This window comes from Mustela nivalis (genome assembly GCF_964662115.1).
Source record: "Mustela nivalis genome assembly, chromosome: 20".
Lineage (NCBI taxonomy): Eukaryota > Metazoa > Chordata > Mammalia > Carnivora > Mustelidae > Mustela > Mustela nivalis.
This window is the reverse complement of record NC_139039.1, coordinates 13938323-13956299: the sequence shown is the minus strand read 5'-3', so window position 1 is coordinate 13956299 and position 17977 is coordinate 13938323. Positions and strand designations below refer to the sequence as shown.

General features: G+C 36.7%; 1 protein-coding gene across 4 annotated transcripts in view; it reads left to right on the top strand.

Moving 5' to 3' along the window:
* Nucleotides 1-17977, top strand: part of NRG1 (neuregulin 1) — a gene marked incomplete at its 3' end in the record, with an annotated part of 1102492 nt that overhangs the window by 179717 nt on the left and 904798 nt on the right. The window lies entirely within an intron of this gene.

Here is a 17977-nt window from a genome sequence, read left to right as displayed (position 1 = left end):
TCTTTGCAGATGGAGGAGAGAATGAAATGGAACCATAAAGTCACTTTTGTGGAGATTTGGGTCTGTACTGAACAATTTTAGTGTTTAAACAAGAGCAGAGGACTTGAAAGATGACTTTTAAGTGCTAGATTAGAAACACCAGATGGAATTGATTCCCAATGAAATGGAAAACCTGCTGAAATGAAAAAGGACCTCGCTAGTAACACTTAATTTTCTAAAATGAGTGTCCCAAACCCTATAACTCCTTTCAAACACTGGGTAATTTCACATAGGATACATTCTGTATAGGAATAAAAATGGACATCATATCTGAATTTGGTAAGACTAAACACATAATGTGAATTTCCCTTGGAAAATCTTAGTAATTATTGAGATTATTTAAGTTGAAAATCTAATGCAAGCAGTCTAAGTGAAATCTCCCAATGCATTTCATGGAAATATTTCCCCAAGAAATACTTTTCTAAGCATCTCTTTTTCTCCAAAAAACAAAACAAACAAATAAAAAACCCCAAAAAACAAAAGCAAAATGATACTCACCATTCCTCTATTTTGTATAATACCCATGGGCAGACAAGAATAAGCTTATTTTCTAGTTGTACAGTTTGAATGATGCTGCTTTTTCTAACCTTCTCACTGCCTGTCAAGGTAGAATTTCGGTTACTGCCAGGACCATCTTTTACCAGCATCTTCCTTCATGACCTGCACTAACTTCATTCCGACTTTCCTTCCTTGCTTGCTTCCTTCCTCTCCCTTCATTTCTCCTTCTTTTTCCTCCTTCTCCTTCCATCACTATCTCTCCCTGCCCATTGCCTCGTTTTTATTCCTCTCTGCCTCCTTTTTCTTTCTTTAAAGGAAATCTCTTCCTTGGACCTTATGTTTTCCCCAAGAGGTCAGTTTTATATTTCTCTCATTCTTCATAATACAGTCTTTGGAGATTTAAAAATACAACAAAAACAGAATCTTCTGTGATGTTTCAGCAGCAAGATATGGTTTGTATTACTTCTCTCATAGGATTCTTTATGGGGTAAATATTTACAGATGCCTCAAATTTCTTTGTTATATTTACTATTAGAAACAACAGCATTTCTTTTTTTCTCTATAGTAATACAGTTATGTACTGGGATAGATCCCATTTATACTTCCCTCAGAACAGAAGTTTCATAACGCAGAAATGAGTTCAGTTGGTTAATTCAATAAACAGTTATTGAGCACTTACTATTTCTAGGATACTGTTGGCTATTGTGAATGGGACGTGACATATCCATCAAGGAATTTCTGATTTCACATGGGACAAACTATGCAAATGAATATTCCACCCTAAGATGATGGCTACACTATAGAAGCAAAGGTTTAAGAATTCAGTAGGCAAGTTAAGAGACAAACTAGTAAAGACAAAGATCTTGTATTTGTCAGAGTTTTACTTTAGCTCTGTATAGTTTTGAGACATATTAAATAATGTCGTCTTGGGGCGCCTGAGTGCCTTAGTGGATTAAGCCTCTGCCTTCGGCTCAGTTCATGATCTCAGGGTCCTGGGATCAAGCCCCACATCGGGCTCTCTGCTCAGCGGGGAGCCTGCTTCCTCCTGCTTCCTCCTGCTTCCTCCTTCCTCCTCTGCCTGCTTCTCTGCCTACTTGTGACCTCTGTCTGTCAAATAAATAAATAAAATCGAAAAATAAATAAATAAATAAATAAATAATGTCTTCTTATTTTACAGTTCTTGCTACTTTTTTTCCCAGTCTACCGTTTTATTCTTTAAATTTTTTTTTATTTTGTATTAACATACAATGTATTATTAGCCCCAAAGATACAGGTCTGTTAATCGCCGGGTTTACACACTTCACAGTACTCACCATAGCACATGCCCTCTCCAATGTCCATAACCCAACCACCTTCTTCCTACTCCCCTCCCCCTGTAACTCTCAGGGGTATTTTTTGTGAGATTAAGAGTATCTTATGGTTTGTCTCCCTCCAATCCCATCTTGTTTCATTTTTTCCTTCCCTACCCCCCGCCATGTTGCCTCTCAAATTCTTCATATCAGGGAGCGTATGATAATTGTCTTCTCTGACTTATTTCGCTCAGTATAATACCCTCTAGTTCCATCCATGTTATTGCAAAAGGCAAGATTTCATTTCTTTTGATGGCTGCATTATATCTATCTATCTATCTATCTCAGATCATCTTTATCCATTCATCTTTTGATGGACATTTGGACATTTAGGTTCTTTCCATAGTTTGGCTGTTTTGGACATTGCTGCTATAAACATTCAGGTGCACATGCCCCTTAGGGTAAATACCCAGTAGTGTGACCGCTGGACCATTGGGTAGCTCTGTTTTCATTCTTGTTACTTTTTAATCATTATCATTACTTTATGGTTGCAGGAAACATGTGGTTGTTTCACCTATGTGAATGTTTATGGAGAGGTAACGTGCTTATCCATAAGCATTCTTGAGTCTTTTTCAGAGATTTGTTGATTTAAATCTATGACACTGAGTTAAGTTTGGTAGTATATTTTATCCCAACTTTCCAATAGCCTTATTTGTTTTATAAGACCCTGCAAGTAAATCTATTGCTTTAGATCAGGGGAAGCAAGCCCTTTTAGGATGAGCTATCACATAGCAAGATATAAGCAAGATTCCTTGGATCCATTTTCTAAAGTGACGGGCATTTATTACCTGATCAGGACAGAATTTTAGCAAACAGGCCAGACTTCTGTGTATGCATATTTGTTTCATATGTGTTGAGATGGGCATAGGGTTGAGGAGTCTTCTGTTTTTATGTGGAATGAATCTGGTATAAAAGTGACTTAACTCTTTAATAAGATGATTTCAGTTGGAAGACACAAGCAAGGAAAGTTTATCTGGGACTTTAGAGTGGGTGCCTCCGTGGAGCTATCCAAGGTACTGAACCACTAATTTCTGTGTTGCCTGCGAACCTAGCAAGACAAACTTTAGACATTTTAAAACCTAGCTTTGCTTTTTTTCTGATCAGAAATTATCTAACCTGTATATTTGATACTTCTTGCTCTATGTAGGAAGGCTATCTCTTGTTTTGTATATTCAGTCAACAAATATTTAGGTATAACCTTCTGTGTGCCAGACACACTTACAGTAAAGTACTCAGATTTATTATAATGGCATGCTAATCATTAGTTTTGCTTTTCTGTGGATTTTGGGTTGCAGGGACAAATTTTATGACCAGGATAATTAAGGGATTACTGTTTTTTGAGTGCTTGAAGAACTTGGTTTCTGGGTTTGGTTTACCTTTGATTTCAGTACCTAGAAAAGCCTCTGTCATATAATAGACAGTCAAAGTTTATTCCACTATTAATAGATATATTTTAATTTTTTGAGTAGTTTTCTGTGCCATATTACAAAGAAAATTTATTTTTTTCAACCTACAGGTAAAGTTATTTTAGATAAATAATTTTGAGTATAAGAAAAATTTTGCTCTAAGTAACTAGGTGGAACATGCAGTTAAGGAATATAGAGTAAAATTTTTAGCACATTTTTTATATACATTAGTTCTAAATTATAGACTGACCAGAAAACTTGGGATAAAGACACCAGAAAGTTTTAGTTCAGTCTTTTATATGTGTGTATTATCTCAACTATCTTGTCATTCTGTTTTAGTCAGGCTAATCTATTCTGTATTCAGGTAAACTAACCACCATTTGTTCAAAAAAAAGGAGAAAAAGAGTTTTTCTTTTGATAACAGCAAAACATGACTAATGAAGGTAGAGTGTGTTTTTCACTGTCCTTTTGTAATTCCTGGTTCTAAAGATTTGGCAAGACAAATTGTCCTGACTTCCCTAGAAATGTTGGTTTCTTGTAATGAGTATGATTCTAAAGGAGGAACCTGACTTATCAGTGAGTAAGTCCCTATAAGGGATACAGAATCAACAGTGTTCCTAGTGTTCTCAAAACCAGTGATTATATAGGGTCAGTAAGGGTAAATCTGCCATTTTCAACCTAGTATTAATGAAAAGTTATTCTTGGTAAAGGTCTGAGACAGACTGCCTGAGCAGAATATAAAATGTCTGGCTGAAATTGCATCAGGCTCAGTGTTCTAATACAGTTATTTGCCACTATCCACATCTATTTTTGGTATGCTTCTTTATTAACATGTGGACTTAGAAACATGGGAAGGTCCAAATTCTGTCATGCCTTGAAAATGTCAGTGTTTGATGGAATTGCCAGATTTAACCATTTTTCTTGGTACCTCAGTGAGAAATCAAAACTTAGGAGAGAATAGTACTGAATTATAACCTCCTTTCTTAGAGATATTTACTGTTGGCTATGAACCAAGTTTAGTTATCCTGATGGTTTTTATTTCCCATTATTGATGGTAGTGATGCATACTTGTTTAGTCACCATAAATTGTGAGAATTTGTGGATCTCAGTAGAGACACAGAGTACGTATTACCTATGTAATAGGATCTCAGTAGAGACACAGTACATATTACTTATGTAATAGTCGTGTTTTCCTACTTGTTACCCCGACCCAAAATTAGGTTTTAAAATCTGTCGATTCTACCTAAGTTGCATTATTCAGTTATAGTGTAATTTGTTGCCTTCTTGCACAGTCCCCAGATATCATGATTAATTTCTTCTTTGCCTTTGACTTATTCTGATAAAAATATGTTAAACAGAGAAATTTGACCATTATTCAGACACCAAAGCATTCTTTAATTACTCCCCTCAATTTTGGGGGGTAAGGAATCAGTGCTACTCTTTCATTATTGTTAGTATAGTTTTGCTTGCTCTATTTGGAATATGTGTAATTTAAGTGTTATATATACATGATCTGACATAGTCTTCTGATTCTGTTGTGTAATATTATTACTTTCATTATACATGTTAGAAAGCTGATGGTTAGGGGAGTTAAGTAACTTTCTAATGACCCTAGAGTTAGGAGTCAGACCAAGTGTATTAGAGTCATTAGAGTCGTTGCTTGTAATCACTTTTTTATGCTTACTTTAATATGTCTTTACTTCCCAAATAAAGTGCCATATCAGAATATAGGAAGGGCTATTAACTGAAGAAATAGGAAACATTTTGAGGTTTTTATAGAATTAGGTTATTAGGCAACATACCAATGAAAGTTTACACATCCCGGCGTCAAAGGGGAGACAGATCAGTTCATACTGATTTCAGACCCTATTGGGGGACTTCTTTGAAAAGGAGGGAGCTGGCAGCTGCCATTTTCTTTCCCTGTACCCCAGCATAAATGTAAACCCACCTGCAGGAAACAGGGATGCACAGACATTTGTAACCTCATCCCAGGGGAAGATCTGTTAAAGCTGCATACACACCCTGCCCAACCACTTGGTGCACAGCTTTTGCTGTGTGTCATGCCCAGCCACCACTCCGTGCCCAGCCAAGCACCCACAGCCACCATCACAGGCCATGACCAGCCATGCCCAAACATCATTGCACATTGTGCAGAGCCTTGCACATTGCTCAGCCTTGCACATTGGCCACATTGGTGTGCCTCCCCCCAGGTGCTATAGCAGTTTGGGGGATCTGGCATAGGACTAGCGGCCCAGCACAAATGTTGCTAATACCACTGGTTGGCTTCCAAATTTTCCAGCACGGTCCCACTAACAGCACAGAATGTGAGCATAGTCTGTAATAGAGACTCAAGGAGAAGACTGCACTGAAAGGAAAAAGTGACTCAGACACAGTAGTGGGCATAAACAACAGACATAGTATACTCTCCTCAAGTGTCAGGTTCTGATGAAAAGTGGATACTGCACTCCAGGGCACTCCAGGACCTCCTCTTCATAAAGTCACTACTTTCAAGGGCAGATGACCTAGCTGACTTTCTTAGTACACAGAAACAGACACAGAGAGGCAGAAAAGATGAAGACAGAGAAATTTATCCTAAGTGAAAGAACAGGGACAAGGCCATGGCCAGAGATCTAAGTGAAACAGAAATAAGTGACATGCCTGACAGAGAATGTAAAGCAATGATTGTAAGGATACTCACTGGACTTGAGAAAAGAGTGGAAGACATGAATGAGGCCCTTAACATAGAGTTAAGGAACAACATAGCAGAGATAGAGGAAATCAATAAATGAAATGAGAAACACACTTGATGGAATGAATAGCAGGGTGGAACAAGTAAAAGAATGCATAAGTGACCGAGAATACAGAGTAATGAAAAGTACTCGAGCTAAATAAATCATACAAAACAAGAATACACTTAGGGAACTCCATCAAACATAATAACATTTATAAGAGTCCTGGAAGAAGAGAAAAAGGGGGCAGAAAATTTGAAGAAATAATAGAAAACTGCCTTAATCTGGGGGGAAAGAAACCGATATCCAGATCCAGGAGGCACAGAGAATTCCCATCAAAAGCAACAAAAGCAGATCCACACCAAGCATATTGTAATTAAATTTGCAAAATATAGTGATAAAGAAAAAAATCTTAAAAGCAGAAAGCCAGATGAAGTCTGTAACTTACAAGGGAAAGTCCATAAGGCTAGCAGGATATTTTTCAACAGAGACTTGAAAATCCAGAGGCAATGGCATGATATATTCAAAGTACTGAATGGGAAAAATCTGCAGCTAAGAATACTTCAGCCAGCAAGGCTAATATTCAGAATAGGAGAGAGAGAGTTTCCCAGACAAACAAAAACTAAAGGAGTTTGTGACCAGTAAAGCAGCCCTGCAAGATATATTAAAGGAAACTCAAAGAATTCACCATAAAAAGGATATAATATATAACATATACCTAAAATGTGGGGAGGAAAGAAGAATTGGTTCAACTTAACCATCAACTTAATATAGACTGCTATTTGTAGAAGAGGTTATATACAAACCTTTGGGGGTACAGCAAAGATGGTTCTAAGGGGCAAGCTTATAGCAATACATAATTCCTCAAAAAGCAAGAAAAACATCAAACTACCTAACCTTATACCTAAAGGGGGTAGAAAAAGAACAACAAAACCTAAAACCAGCAGAAGGCAGGAAATAGTAAAGATTAGAGCAGAAATAAGTGACATAGATACTGAAAAACAATAGAACAAATCAATGAAACCAGGAGGTTGGTTTTTTTTTTTTTTAAGAAAAATCTATAAAATTGATAAAACTCTAGCCAAACTTATCCAGAAAAAATGAGAAAGAAAGAAAATCACAAATAGAAGAGGAGTAATAATCAACATTACAGAAATACAAATAATCCTGAGAGAATATTATGAAAAATTATATGCCAATAAATTGGACAACCTAGAATAAATGGAAGAATTTCTAGAAACCTCTAATTTACCAAAACTGAAACAGGAAGGGGCACCTGGGTGGCTCAGTGGATTAAGCCTCTGCCTTTGACTCAGGTAATGATCCCCAGGGTCCAGGGATTGAGCCCTACATTGAGATTCCTGTTCCATAGGGAGCCTGCTTCTCTTTCTCCATTTGCCCCTCCCTCTGCTTGTACTCTGCCTGTCAAATAAATCAAAGGGCCCTTCTTTTCACTACATCTGTATCATATAAGAAGGGAAATCATCAAGATTAGAGCTGAGATCAATGGGGTAGAAACCAGAGATACAGTAGAACGGATCAATGAAACTAGAAGCTGGTTTTTTCAAAGAATCAAAAAGATTGATAAACCATTGGCCACACTAATCCAAAAGAAAAGAGAGAAAGCCCAAATTCATAAAATTATGAATGAAAAGGGAGAGATCACAACTAAAACCAAGGAAGTAGAAACAATCATCAGAAGTTATTATCAACAGTTATATGCCAATAAGCTAAGCAACCTAGATGAAATGGATGCATTCCTGGAAAACTATAAACTCCCAAAATTGAACCAAGAAGAAATCGACAACCTGAATAGATCGATATCTAGTAACGAGATTGAAGCAGTGATCAAAAACCTCCCAAAAAACAAGAGCCCAGGACCTGACGGATTCCCTGGGGAATTCTACCAAACTTTCAAAGAAGAAATAACACCTATTCTCCTGAAGCTGTTTCAAAAAATTGAAGCAGAAGGAAAACTTCCAGACTCTTTCTATGAAGCCAGCATTACCCTGATCCCCAAACCAGGCAAAGACCCTACCATAAAGGAGAATTTCACACCAATATCACTAATGAATATGGATGCTAAGATTCTCAACAAGATCCTAGCAAACAGGATCCAACAGTATGTTAAAAAGATTATCCACCATGACCAGGTGGGATTCATCCCTGGGCTACAAGGATGATTCAACATTCGCAAATCAATCAATGTGATAGAACAAATTAATAAGAGAAGAGAGAAGAACCACATGGTCCTCTCAATTGAAAAAGCATTTGACAAAATCCAGCATCCGTTCCTCATTAAAATGCTTCAAAGTATAGGGATAGAGGGAACATTCCTGAACTTCATCAAATCTATCTATGAAAGACCCACAGCAAATATCATCCTCAATGGGAAAAAGCTTGCAGCCTTCCCGTTGAGATCAGGAACGAGACAAGGATGCCCACTTTCATCACTCTTGTTCAACATAGTATTAGAAGTCCCAGCAACAGCAATCAGACAACAAAGAGAAATAAAAGGTATCCAAATTGGCAATGAAGAAGTCAAACTCTCTCTATTCGCAGATGGCATGATTCTTTATATGGAAAACCCAAAAGACTCCACCCCCAAACTACTAGAACTCATACAGCAATTCAGCAACGTGGCAGGATACAAAGTCAATGTGCAGAAATCAGTGGCTTTCTTATACACTAACAATGAAAATACAGAAAGGGAAATTAGAGAATCAATTCCATTTACTATAGCACCAAGAACCATAAGATACCTGGGAATAAACCTAACCAAAGAGGTAAAGGATCTGTACTCAAGGAACTACAGAACACTCATGAAGGAAATTGAAGAAGACACAAAAAGATGGAAGACCATTCCATGCTCTTGGATCAGAAGAATAAACATTGTTAAAATGTCTATACTGCCTAGAGCAATCTATACTTTTAATGCCATTCCGATCAAAATTCCACCAGTATTCTTCAAAGAGCTGGAGCAAATAATCCAGAAATTTGTATGGAATCAGAAGAGACCCCAAATCACTAAGGAAATGTTGAAAAACAAAAATAAAACTGGGGGCATCACGTTACCTGATTTCAAGCTTTATTACAAAGCTGTGGTCACCAAGACAGCATGGTACTGGCATAAAAACAGACACATAGACCAGTGGAACAGAGTAGAGAGCCCAGATATGGGCCCTCAACTCTATGGTCAATTAATCTTTGACAAAACAGGAAAAAATATACAGTGGAAAAAAGACAGTCTCTTCAATAAATGGTGCTGGAAAAATTGGACAGCTATATGTAGAAGAATGAAACTCGACCATTCTCTTACACTGTACACAAAGATAAACTCAAAATGGATAAAAGACCTCAACGTGAGACAGGAATCCATCAGAATCCTAGAGGAGAACATAGGCAGTAATCTCTTTGATATCAGCCACAGCAACTTCTTTCAAGATATGTCTCCAAAGGCAAAGGAAACAAAAGCGAAAATAAACTTTTGGGACTTCAAAATCAAAAGCTTCTGCACAGCAAAGAAACAGTCAAGAAAACAAAGAGGCAACCCACGGAATGGGAGAAGATATTTACAAATGAGAGTACCGACAAAAGGTTGATATCCAGGATCTATAATGAACTCCTCAAACTCAACACACACAAAACAGGCAATCATATAAAAAAAATGGGCAGAAGATATGAGCAGAGACTTCTCCAAATGGCTATAAGACACATGAAAAAATGTTCATCATCACTAGCCCTCAGGGAGATTCAAATTAAAACCACATTGAGATATCACCTTACACCAGTTAGAATGGTCAAAATTAGCAAGACAGGAAACAACATGTGGTGGAGGGGATGTGGAGAAAGGGGAACCCTCTTACACTGTTGGTGGGAATGCAGGTTGGTGCAGCCTCTTTGGAGAACAGTGTGGAGATTCCTCAAGAAATTAAAAATAGAACTTCCTTGTGACCCTGCCATTGCACTCCTGGGTGTTTATCCCAAAGATACAGATGTCGTGAAAAGAAGGGCCATCTGTACCCCAGTGTTTATAGCAGCAACGGCCACGGTTGCCAAACTATGGAAAGAACCAAGATGCCCTTCAACGAACAAATGGTTAAGGAAAATGTGGTCCATATACACTATGGAGTATTACGCCTCCATCAGAAAGGATGAATACCCAACTTTTGTAGCAATGTGGATGGGACTGGAAGAGATTATGCTGAGTGAAATACATCAAGCAGAGAGAGTCAATTATCATATGGTTTCACTTATTTGTGGAGCATAACAAATAGCATGGAGGACATGGGGAGTTAGAGAGGAGAAGGGAGTTGGGGTAAATTGGAAGGGAGGTGAACCATGAGAGACTATGGACTCTGAAAAACAATCTGAGGGGTTTGAAGTGGCGGGGCAGTGGGAGGTTGGGGTACCAGGTGGTGGGTAATTTAGAGGGCACGGATTGCATGGAACACTGGGTGTGATGAAAAAATAATGAATACTGTTATGCTGAAAAGAAATAAATTTAATTTAAAAAAAGCCATATTACCATTTCAATAAAAGTATAAAAACATTTTGACAAAATAAAACATTCATCCATGTTAAAAACCTCAACAAAGTAGATTTAGAGAGAACATACCTCAACATAATAAAAGCCATATATGAAAAACCTACAGCTAGCTAACATCATCCTCTATGGGGGAAAACAGAACTTTTTCTGTAAGGTCAGGAAAAAGAAGGGCTGTCCACTATCACCACTTCTATTCAATGTAGTAGTAGAAGTCCTAGCCATAGCAATCAGACCAAAACAAAAACAAAAAAAAGTATCCAAATCTGTAAGGAAGAAGTAAAACTTTCATTATTTTGTGATGATACATGACATAATACTCTATATAGAAAACCCTAATGTCTCCACCAAAAAAATCCTAGAACTGATAAACAAATTCAATAAAGTTGCAGGTTACAAAATAGTGTTGCTTTTCTATATCCCAGTAATGAAGCAGCAGAAAGAGAAGAAAACAATCCCATTTCCAATTGCACCCAAAATTATAAGGTGCCTGGGAATAAACCTAACCAAAAAGGTGAAATACCTGCTCTCTGAAAATGGTAAAACACTGTTGAAAAAAATTCAAAACAACACAGAGAAATGGAAAGATATTCTGTGCTTATGCATTGGAAGAACAAATACTGTTAAAATATTTATACTACCCTAAATGGTCTATGCATTTAATGCAATCCATATCAAATACCAATAGCACTTTTCACAAAACTAGAACAAGCAATCCTAAAATTCGTATGGAACCAAAAGAGACCCAGAATAGCAAAAGCAGTCTTGAAAAAGAAAAGCAAAGCTAGAGACATCACAGTTTTTTATTTCAAGGTATGTTACAGAGCTGCAGTAATCAAAACAGTATGATATTGGCACAAAATTAGACATATAGTTCAATGGAACCGAATAGAAAACCCGGAAGTAAACCCAAAACTATGTGTTCAGTTAATCTCCAACAAAGCAGTAAAGAATATTCAATGTGAAAAGGATAGTCTCTTCAGGAAATGGTGCTGGGAAAAATGGACAACATGCAAAAGAACAAAACTGGACCATTTTCTTACACCGTACACCAAAATAAATTAAAAATGGATTAAAGACCTAAATGTGAGACAGGAATCCACCAAAGTCCTAAAAGAGGACACAGGCAGTAACTTCGTTGATATCGGTCAGAGCAGCCTTTTTCCTAGATATGTCTCCTGAGGCAAGAGGAGGAAGGAAAAGTAAAAATAAAGTATTGGGACTACATCCAAACACAAACCTTCTGTACAGCAAAGAAAACAATCAATAAAACTAAAAGGTAACCTATGGAATGAGACAAGATGCTTCCATATGGTGTATCTGATAAAGGGATAGTATCCAAAATCATTGAGGATCTTATCAAACTTAACGCCCCCCAAAACAATCCAGTTAAGAAGTGGGCAAGAAGACATGAATAGACATTTTTTTCCCCGAAGAAGACTGGCTAACAGACATATGAAAAGATGCTCTACCTCAGTCATTATCAGGGAAAATGCAAATCAAAACCACAACAAGATATCACCTCATACCTGTCAGAATAGTGGAAATTAACAACTCAGAAAGCAACAGATATTTGCAAGAATGTGGAGAAAGGGGAACCATTTTATACTGTTGGTGGGTATGCAAACTGGTATAGTCACTCTGGAAAAAATTATGGAGTTTCCTCAAAAAGACCCTGAGCACCTGGGTGGCTCAGTGGGTTAAGCCTCTGCCTTCGGCTCAGGTCATGATCTCAGGGTCCTGGGATCGAGCCCTGCCTGCATTGGGCTCTCTGCTCAGCAGGGAGCCTGCTTATGATCTTTCACTTTCTAAAAAAAAAAAAAAAGTTGAAAATAGAACTAACCTACGACTCAGGAATTGCACTACTCCATAGTTACCCAAAGGATACAAAAATACTGATTCAGAGAGGCACATGCACCCCGAAGTTTATAGCAGCATTATCAATAATAGCCAAATTATGGAAAGAGCCCAAATGTCCCTCCACTGATGAATGGATAAAGAAGATGTGGCGCATGCGCACACACACACACACACACACACACACACACACACACACACTTATATAATGGAATATTACTGAGCCATCAAAGAGAATGAAATCTTGCAATCTGAGATGAGGTGGCTGGAGCAAGAGCATATTACGCTAAGCAAAAGAAGTTAGAGAAAGATAAATACCATATAACTTCACTTATATGTTGAGTTTAAGCAACAGATGAACTTAGGTTTGCTTTCCTCTCCTTTCCTTTGCTCTAAAAGACTATTATGGAGAAGAAACTGAGGGTTGCTAGAGGGGAGGTGGATAGGGGAATGGGTTAAACAGGGATGGGTATTAAGTAGAGCACTTGTGATGAGCATTGGGTCTTACATGTCAGTGATGAATCATTAAATTCTACTCCTGAAACCAATATGACACTAAATGTTAAGTAACTAGAATTTAAATAAAAACTTTAAAAAATGGGCAGAATACATAGACATTTTTCTGGAGAAGACATACAGATTACCAATAGACACATGAAAAGATGGTCATCACCATTTACCATCACGGAAATGCAAAGCAAAACGACAGTGAAATATCACCCCATACCTGTCAGAATGGCTAAAATCATATTAGCATAAGAAACAACAATTGGTGGGGCGCCTGGGTGGCTCGGTGGATTGGGCCTCTGCCTTCGGCTCGGGTCATGATCCCGGGGTCCTGGGATCGGGCCCCGCATCGGGCTCTCTGCTTGGCGGGAAGCCTGCTTCCCTTCCTCTCTCTCTCTGCCTGCCTCTCGGCCTACTTGTGATCTCTCTCTCTGTCAAATAAATAAATTAATTAATTAAAAAAAACAACAACAATTGGCATGGATGTGGACATAAAGGAATGCTCATAAACTGTTGGTAAGAATGCAAAGTGGTGTAGCTGCTGGGGAAAACAGTATTGAAGTTACCAAAAAAATAGAACTGCCATATGATATAGTAACTCCACTATAGGCACCTCCCCAAAGAATGGAAGAATACTAATTAAAAGGGATACCTTTACCCCTGTGTTTATTTACAGTACCATTATTTACAGTAGCCTAGATATGGAACAAGCGAAAGCATCCATGGATTGATGAATGGATACAAAGTTGTGGTATATATATATAATGAAATATTACTCAGCCATAAAAAGGAATGGAATCTTGCCATTTACAACAACACAGTTGGAGCCAAGAGAGTATTTGCTAAGCAAAATAAGTCGTCAGAGAGAAAAAAAATACCATATGATCTCACTCATATGTGGAATTTAAGAAACAAAACAAGCAAGAGGAAAAATAAGAACAAGACTGATCAAGAAATCTTAATTATAGAGAAGAATCTGGTGGTTACCAGAGGGAGAGGGGTCAATGGATTGGTTAAATAGGTGATGGGGATTAAGAAGTGCACTTGTCCTGATGAGCACATGGTGATGAATGGCAGTATTCAATTACTATATTACATACATGAAACTAATACAATACTGTATGTTAAGTAACTAGAATTGAAATCAGTACTTAAAATATATGATCATTACATATTCTTTGAATAAGTTAACACATTAAAAAACAAAAAGCTCCACAATATCTATTATCCCAACCTGTGAACAAGGTGGTTTCATTTAGTCTTTCACACACACACAAACACACAGACTGTATATAAAATATAAATTTTATATAATTATATAAAAATATTATAAATAAATTATATATAAATATATTTTATATAAATAATTATATAAAAATATATAAAATATTTATTATATAAAAATATATAAAAATATATAAAATATTTTATATAATTATATGTATATATAATATAATTTATAGTTTATAATCTGTTAAAATTACATATTATCATAATATATAATATATAATAATTTTATAATATATAATATGAATTACATAAAATAATCTTTTATATAATTTTGTCCAATGGAAAAAAGACAGCCTCTTCAGTAAGTGGTGCTGGGAAAATTGGACAGCCACATGCAGAAAAATGAAATTGGACCATTTCCTTACACCACACACGAAAATAGACTCAAAATGGATGAAGGACCTCAATGTGAGAAAGGAATCCATCAAAATCCTTGAGGAGAACACAGGCAGCAACCTCTTCGACCTCAGCCGCAGCAACATCTTCCTAGGAACAACGCCAAAGGCAAGGGAAGCAAGGGCAAAAATGAACTATTGGGATTTCATCAAGATCAAAAGCTTTTGCATAGCAAAGGAAACAGTTAACAAAATCAAAAGACAACTGACAGAATGGGAGAAGATATTTGCAAACGCCATATCAGATAAAGGACTAGTGTCCAGAATCTATAAAGAACTTAGCAAACTCAACACCCAAAGAACAAATAATCCAATCAAGAAATGGGCAGAGGACATGAACAGACATTTCTGCAAAGAAGACATCCAGATGGCCAACAGACACATGAAAAAGTGCTCCATATCACTCGGCATCAGGGAAATACAAATCAAAACCACAATGCGATATCACCTCACACCAGTCAGAATGGCTAAAATCAACAAGTCAGGAAATGACAGATGCTGGAGAGGATGCGGAGAAAGGGGAACCCTCCTACACTGTTGGTGGGAATGCAAGCTGGTGCAACCACTCTGGAAAACAGCATGGAGGTTCCTCAAAATGTTGAAAATAGAACTGCCCTATGACCCAGCAATTGCACTATTGGGTATTTACCCTAAAGATACAAACGTAGTGATCCAAAGGGGCACGTGTACTCGAATGTTTATAGCAGCAATGTCCACAATAGCCAAACTATGGAAAGAACCTAGATGTCCATCAACAGATGAATGGATCAAGAAGATGTGGTATATATACACAATGGAATACTATGCAGCCATCAAAAGAAATGAAATCTTGCCATTTGCGACAACATGGATGGAACTAGAGCGTATCATGCTTAGCGAAATAAGTCAAGCGGAGAAAGACAACTGTCATATGATCTCCCTGATATGAGGAAGTGGTGATGCAACATGGGGGCTTAAGTGGGTACGAGAAGAATAAATGAAAGAAGATGGGATTGGGAGGGAGACAAACCATAAGTGACTCTTAATCTCACAAAACAAACTGAGGGTTGCTGGGGGGAGGGGGTTTGGGAGAAGGGGGTGGAATTATGGACATTGGGGAGGGTATGTGCTTTGGTGAGTGCTGTGAAGTGTGTAAACCTGGTGATTCACAGACCTGTACCCCTGGGGATAAAAATATATGTTTATAAAAAATAATTATTAAAAAAAATAATAATAATTTTGTGTTCCAATTTTCTATTTGACATAATGATAACATTATTTTATTTTGCATTCCTGTGATTCCAGTGAGATATAAAATACTTTGTTAGAACATATCTATATTTGAGGTGTGTGTATATGTATGTCTATATAACTTTTTTCTGTTTTAGACAGATGGATTGTTTTCTTTTAATATCATCACAACTTATTCATCTTATTGGGGAGCTTCTGTGCATATATTAAAATTCCATTTATTAATGCTAATCAAGGAAGCAGTCAGTGTGGTATGCTAATATTTATAAAGTGTTTTTTTTCTATAATATAGAACTGGAACAACATTTTAAAGAACAGTTTGAAGTAATACTGAACCTATGCTAATAAAGATGTAATTAATTTGGAAACCTCTTCATCTATTTATCCACAATCTCTTAAAATCTTTAAAATAATTCCTCTGGTAATTTAATCGTATCTCCTAGTTTTCTTAGTTTGCTAAGAACATTTTTCTTTATTTTCTTAAGATCATCTTAAGGCGAACTCTTATAGTCCTATTATCATTTCAAAAAAGCAGTGGGATTCTCTGCCTAGGACAATAACATCTGATGTAAGAGCCAAAAAGCAAACAATTTTTATTTTTACTCTGACCAGGTGATATTAGCTTGTCATTACATTTAATTAATTAATGTAATGTAATGTCATTACATTACATTTTAAATCTCCAATATCTTTGGAATCACATTCAGCTGCAGCGTTTTTAATTCTTAAACAAGGTAAGCAAGTGTTTCAGTGACCAAACATTTTTATAACTTGTATCTTCATAAAATTGAAAGGATTTCTGTTAGGATGATCTTCACCAAATGAGGTAAATATTCAAATGGAAATTACCCTCTTGGAATGCATATCTTTTCCCATAATTAAAAGTGCTTTATTTATATTGATAAACCGGTATTTCTAAGAATGTTGCTAACTACAAGTGACATCATAGGCTTTGGCGACTGGATTTTTTGTTAAGTTAATCCAATTTTTAAAGAGTGTTTTTTTCATCATAAAATATCTTATTCTGGGAAGTTTGGAAAAATGAGAAAAACTGTAATAAAAAATATAGAATTTAAATGAAGTGCCATTATCTAGATAAAGTCAGGGTTAACATTTTTTTTAAGATTTTTATTTATTTATTTGACAGACAGAGATCACAAGCAGGCAGAGAGGCAGGCAGAGGGGGAGAGGGAAGCAGGCTCCTCACTGAGCAGAGAGCCCGATGTGGGGCTCGATCCCAGGACCCTGGGATCATGACCTGAGCCGAAAGCAGAGGCTTTAACCCACTGAGCCACCCAGGCGCCCAGGGTTAACATTTTGATCTAAATTTTTTTAATCTAAATTCTTTTAGTCTCTCTCTAAATCTGTATTCAATTGTTGATTAACACAAGTGAAATCATATGATACATATTGTTTTATAACCTGCTGTTTTGGCCATAATGTGGTAAAATTATTTTAAAAAACTTTAGTCAGTTTTATAGATAAAATGTATCTTGTTTCAATTTGTTTGATTTTTAAGTTGCTATTACTAGCGAGGTTCACATTTTTTCTTGTGTATGAACCATTTACCTTTCTTCTGTTGTAAATTGTTCATATCTTTTAACACATAATAAAAATTATTTAGTCATTTTTATTTTTTCTTTACAATATCAAGTTTTTTTCTCATTCTTTATTGTTAACATATAGTTCCCTACTTGAAAATGCAGCAGAGGTTTTGGTTTTGGTGTTCTTTTTTCTTTGTGACAGGTATCAAGGAATACTGCATGATTTTATGGCTAGCACACTGAAACAGTAGTTCAGATTTCAGGATCATTTACTCAGCTCTAGAATGAGTAGTCGATTCCACTTCATAAAGGGTCCAAATCTGGTTTTTGTATGCTTATATATAGAGAGAAAACTTTATCATTGCCCTAACATGGAATTCTAAGAATTGCTCAAATATTTTATAAAACACTTTGAGAGGATACCTGGGTGTCTCAGTGGGTTCAGTGTCTGCCTTTGGCTTGTGTCCTGATCCCCAGATTCTGGGATCAAGCCTGAATTCGGCTCCCTGCTAAGTGGGAAGTCTGCTTCTCTCTCTGCCTCTACCCCTGCTCACGCTTGTTTGCATGTGCTCTCTCTCTCAAATAAA